We start from the raw sequence: 6,300 nt of genomic DNA on the forward strand, positions 1-6,300 counted from the left end.
ATAATGTAGAAAGAAATGGTAATTGATAAAGACGTGATTGTGTTGACACTATTGGATTGGGTTCATTAGAGTGGTTTACTTGGTTAGCTTTCTGTTCTCAGTTCAAGCCTCACCAGGTTCCATAAATTAACTGTAAAGCTGTGAACTGTTGCTCATTGACATAAGTGGCTTTGGTTGTGTCCAGTCATTCACACACACACACACACACACACACATACTTTGTATTGTAGTGGAACATTATGTTTTGTGCATTCTTGTGGCAAATCAAAATGTTATTTGGACAGAGTTCAATGGAAACATAAACTGTTAACTGATAGCATTGACTTTCATTTTGTAAATTATTGCCAGATATTGCATCCAACATGAAATAATGTACCAGTAATTGACTGGACTGATTCAATCAACAAGTTCCTCTGTAACAATTAGTCTTGTGTCTTGCAAAGAAACGAAGATAGATGTTGGTGAAATATTTTAGTTAATTTTGTTGAAGAAATGAATTCTTGTATCACATTTTGTATTGACTGAGTTCAATTCGTATCAGATTTTCCATCATAAATATTTTGTATTTAGGAGATCAATTAATTGTCACAACTAACATTGTTCAAATTCATAACTGCAATAAGTACAATGGAATTGTTTTAAACGTTGTTCTCAGAATCATTTAGTCAAATGTTGTAAGGGAATTGGCCCACGTTTTCATATGTAGGAAAAGGGTTCGTGTAATCCACAGATAGTGAAAGGGGATACAAATGAAGTTAGTTGTAAGGTTCACTTTAAGCTGACTAAATAATTTAACGGTCACGAGTTACTGAAATACTATTGTGGACCCCTTAATCTCAATAAAACGAGGGCAGCATATTGCTCTTTTTTGGTTTCAGTGAGGACCAGTTATATAAGTTGGTTGGTTCTAACAGTTGCAATAGCAAGAGTTGGGAATCTCTCTTCAAAAGACGCCGTAAAAGTAATCTTGTCTTCATTAAAAGGGAAAACAGTTGATAAGAAAATCTGTTAGGTGTAGTTGATATGTCAGTGGCTACCTAGCACATACAGGTGTGAAGCAGGTATGGCCTGTGTAACCCTGAGTGTTTGCCAGCTTGTGTTGTGATGGTACCACAGCCATCTGTGTCAGCAACAACAACAACAGCAGCAGCAGTAGTAGCAGCAAACAACTGCATGTATACGCTTGTTGGTGTTAGCAGTGTTATTGTTAGTTGCTTTGTGGACATAGCAGAGAGAGAGAGAAACATTGTGACACTTTATGTACACTGCACTAAGTGTAGTAGTAGTAGTAGTAGTAATGGTGGTGGTGGTGGTGGTGGCATTTCTAGGATTGGCAATAATGCTCTAGCAAAGTTATGATGTGTCACAATAACTGCAGATATGGTTTACAACTGGCAGAATTATACATCTGCTACTACTGGAACTACTGACAAGTTAGTTGGTTTTTTTTTTTTCCAGTTCTCATTGCTTATAGTGTTTGTGAGTGTGTGTGTGTGTGTGCTACAAACACTAGCTCTACTATTACTACTACTACTACTATTGGCTGTAGTCTAACTACTGCTTCCATCAGAGCCAGCACTAGTATTTATTGCCTTTAGTATATTACTGTGTCTGCTGTAAGTGTTTATATGTGAAACTGTCAGTGTGTAGCAATAGTAAGACCAGCAGCAGCAGAAACGAAGTATTCACCATACACACGCCTACTAGATTCAAGCGAAATGAGCGAAGATTTCAGATGAGGCCTTTGTTTATATATCTCCTTCTTACTGGCTCTTCTATTGCCTTGGTGTGCAGGTAGCTTGCCAAGTAGAATGTATGATTGCCAGAGGAGAGAATGACGGACCAGCTCACAGACCTCACTGACATTTACTACCACCACAACACAAACTAGAAGATTGGCTCTCAGCTACAGCCATTTGTTGACCTAATAGCTTTATTCAGTGTCCTGGACACATTGCATTTACTGTACACTGAATCATTGACCTGACCTGACCTCACTTTATACAACAAGCTACATGTTTTCTGCATGCAACAAGACATACGATACAGATAAATACGTATATATTTACACACACAGACACGCGCGCGGACACATACACACACACGCACACACACACACACACATACACACGCACACTCACACATACATATGCACATATACAAAATGCGAGCTTGATTTCCTCCAATTTGATATCGAATCAGTATTAGAAGTAAGCCAAGTACATTGTGATATAATTGTGATGTGACCTGTCCTACTTTCACCTGACATAAAAAGCATATTATAACTTGCTACATGTTATGCAACAGCTATAAAAAAAAAACGTCTTGGGACATTTGACCTGATCTGACCTAACAATGCAGCAAATTATAAGTAAATTAAACACAGCAACGTAGCAATTTATAGCACATTGTTATATTTAACCGAAGGCAGGGTAAAAAGAGAGAGAGGGAGAGAGAGAAAGAGTGTGTGTGTGCGCGCGCGGGCTGTAAAGATATGTGACCTGACTCGACCTGACCTAAAAATGCAATACTTTATGTTGTACCAACACCTTTGTAACATGCACTGACAAGCAATATACCATCCACACGCATCTAATATTACAAACTAACAAGTCAATTATTGCTGTAAGCTGTACAAAATCTTGGAGACCAACAGAAGGGTGCCAATGAAAATAACTGGTAGGCATTGATTTTTCATTTTATTCCATTAACTACTGTTTTCTTCATTGTATAGCTTTTCTGCACTCTCTTCTTCATCTGCCTCTCTGTTCAACATACATTTTCTTGCACACACTTGCATTTCTATCTATCTATCTATCTATCTATCTATCTATCTGTATGCATGATGTATATATATATATGTGCATGTATTATAAACATACATGCTTATTTTAGAGAATGCACATCACGTGTATTGAATGTAGGGAGTTTGACAGAGCTCGGTGTTTGTTGCACACACACACACACACACACACACCATTTCAATCTTTTTCTCAAAGTTAGGAAATATTGTAAGTCATCTTTCAATTTCAACAAGAAAGCTATAAGTTTGGGATTTCACTTGACTCAAATATATTGTTACTTTTTCTCACTACCCACTTCTCTCTCTCTCGCGTATGTGTGTGTGTTATGTAAAACTGCTTCCTGTTCTTCTGAGTTCATTGCTACTTACCTTTCCACATGAGATTACGCTGATATTCAATGTTATTGCACAGCAATTGGCAAATAGTTGTGTGGAACAATATTTCATGTCTGACAAAACAGTGTCTTGCTTCATAGTTATTTTTAAATTGCCAGCTGTAGATAAATTTTATGGAAAGAGAGAGAGAGAGAGAGAGAGAGAGAGAGGTGCTAGGTGGGATATTGGCAGGGCAAGTATTAGAACTAGTTTTGTATGATTTCAATACTGTAAAGTTTAAGACCTTTCCAGCAGTCGACTATACATATATACATGTGCGTGTGTGTGTGCAAATGGACAGGTAAGGTGTTAGATACCAGTTGTAGCTTTTAACCTCACCATCATATGAGAATACTGCTGTATGTTGCAGTTTTCAAACAATATCTGCTGACTACAAAGCTTTGTTTCACTTGCTCAACAACAGTGATGGTGAAGTTTCAGTGTGGCAACTTTTGACAAACAACTTGAAATGTTGCTAATGAACAGGAGTCATATGTTATCTTGACTACGTTACGTTAGCAGCAATAATTGTGGATTACACAAGTAGTTGTAGGGCACAGCAACTATTTCTCTCTACCTCTCTCTCTCTCTCTCTCTCTCATACAGAACACACACACACACACACACACAGTTGGCTCTTCTGAATAACACATATACACACCAATATATCAATAATTTTTCTAACATTTCCATTTGGTAACTTCAGTCCTTATGTTTGCTCTACATGTAAATACACATACACGCATGCACACGTGCACAGGGAGGCTGAATTTACGTAAGCTGTATTGTTAATTTATTTCATTCAACGTGATGCTAAGTGCAATAAACAGCAGAAACTCAGAAATAATCAGTGCAGCTGATAAGAACAGCTCTGTTCAGGTGACCGTGTGTTCAACTTGTGACATTGCTCATTGTCTGCCCTACTAACCTGTGTATGTCTCTCTCTCTCTCTCTCTCCTTCCTAGTAGTCCTACTGCTTGTTCTAGAGGCTAGCATGACCCAGATAAAATAGCCTACATTTCGGGAGAGACCCCCCCCTCTCCTCCTCTCCTCCTCTCCTGCTATCGATACAGATTCCAGCCTTCCTATATTGACACACAGATGTAATTGACGGTATCGCCTGCTATTCATATTTTTTGTTTGTTTATGTATTTCTATGTGTTTGTCTCGTTCGTGATGACGTGTGTGGTGGAATATGTTCAGGGCATGTGGACGGGTGAAAAATTAGGGGGGAGGGCGAGATACTTTCTATTGTAATTCGTACCGTTACTGTTAACCAGAGAAGAAAGTGGAGCTTAAAAAAAGATAAAAAGATGAAGGCAAAAAACAAAAAAACAAAAATTAGGGGTGGCTGATTCGATCCTCTCTAATAATTAGGTTAAGTAAAAAAAAGAAAGAAAGAAAAGAAAAGAAAAGCCGCAAGCTTACAGCTGCTATTGTTTAAGTGTGTGGTATAGTTGCTGTTTGAATGTTGGCAAACTGTTAATGTGCAGGAGAGAGACTGTGGAATGAAAGAAAGAACTAGAGCGGACCCTTTACACTACTATTGCAGCAGATGGCTTTCCACGAACATTCAATGATGATTTCTTCCTACATGTTTTATCGCGTCGATATTCAGCACATGTTATAATGCTGGGTATATATATATATATATATATATATATACACGTACATATATATATATAATGTATATATATATATGTATAATGTATATATGTATGTATGTGCGCGTGTGTGTGTGTGTGTATCCGTCCATGCGCGAGTGCGCGTGTGTATCCGTCCATGCGCGAGTGCGCGCGGTGCGTGAAGGCAATACACGCGCGCACATGCAGCAGTATTTCTATGAGAAATTTCAAGATGTTTCAAAGTAGGTATAATTTATTGTAGTGCAGAGAAGGGTAGTAGAGCAACGTGATAGAGATGTGTGATCACATACAATAGAACCAGAATAGGTAGCTGAGAGGAGAGAAAGCTAACGCCACATTATATTGACAACTTCATACATGCTTTGACGTAACTTTCTTCTACTTTTACCTACTTTGTATGTAGCATATACTATCTTCCCTCTCGTTTTCTTTACACTCACGTACATACACAGATACACATATGTAAGTATATACACACCCTTATATAATAATATTATATATATATATATATATATGTACAGATGCAGAACTAAGCATATTTGTAATTATATGTCTTTATGCTAGTGTTCCTCTGTTGCCAAAAATGCTACCAAGTTTGAGTAAAGATACTAAAGGAAGCTTCTGTAGTTTAACGACAGCAGAAAAGTACATCAATGAAACTTTCTGTAACGAATCTTTCAGGAAAAACATTTGCATATACACACACACATCTCTCTCTCTCTCTCTCTCTCTCTCTCTCTCTCTCCATGTATATGTGTGTACATATACGTGTGTATATGTGTGAATATAAACATGTATATATATAGGTATGTGTGTATATATCTATATGTCTGTATATGCATTTATGAGTACTGAATATATGAATATGTGTACATATGTTAATGTATATGTAAGTGTGTATATACACACACATACATATACAGACGTATGCGTGCACACACACACACACACACACACACAAATATACGTGTACATGCATATGAAATGATATATTAACTTCTTTCAGGAAAACGTTTCCAAGTCGTGTTATATAATGTGTGTGAATACGAATGTGCTTGCATGTGCAATTAAATATTTAGGAATCTTTTGTTTTATGATCCACAGTGAATCTATTGAACTCAGCAGACTGTCACTTGCATAAAACTTGACGATAAAATGTCAACATCGGTTTACTTTAAAACTGAAGGTATATTCTACTAAGCTGAACAAAACTCACATCAGAATCGTCTATATATATGTGTGTGTGTGTGTATATATGTGTGTATGTATATGTATGTGTGTGTGTATGTATATATATATATATGTGTGTATGTATATATATATGTGTGTATGTATATATATATGTGTGTATGTATATATATATATATATATGTATATATATATGGATATATATATGGATATATATATGTGTATATATATGTATGTATGTGTGTATATATATGTATATATATATATATGTTTGTGTATATATATATG

General features: G+C 36.6%; 1 protein-coding gene across 1 annotated transcript in view; it reads left to right on the forward strand.

Moving 5' to 3' along the window:
- The first annotated feature begins 825 nt into the window (after nucleotides 1-825).
- LOC106879341 (serine-rich adhesin for platelets) overlaps nucleotides 826-6,300 on the forward strand; it is a 209,046-nt gene continuing 203,571 nt past the window's right edge. Inside the window, exon 1 of the mRNA XM_052972615.1 lies at nucleotides 826-2,679. The gene's annotated coding sequence lies outside the window, so the exon portion shown is untranslated. The remainder of the gene's footprint in view (nucleotides 2,680-6,300) is intronic.

This window comes from Octopus bimaculoides, chromosome 14, assembly GCF_001194135.2.
Source record: "Octopus bimaculoides isolate UCB-OBI-ISO-001 chromosome 14, ASM119413v2, whole genome shotgun sequence".
NCBI classification, from domain to species: Eukaryota; Metazoa; Mollusca; class Cephalopoda; order Octopoda; family Octopodidae; genus Octopus; species Octopus bimaculoides.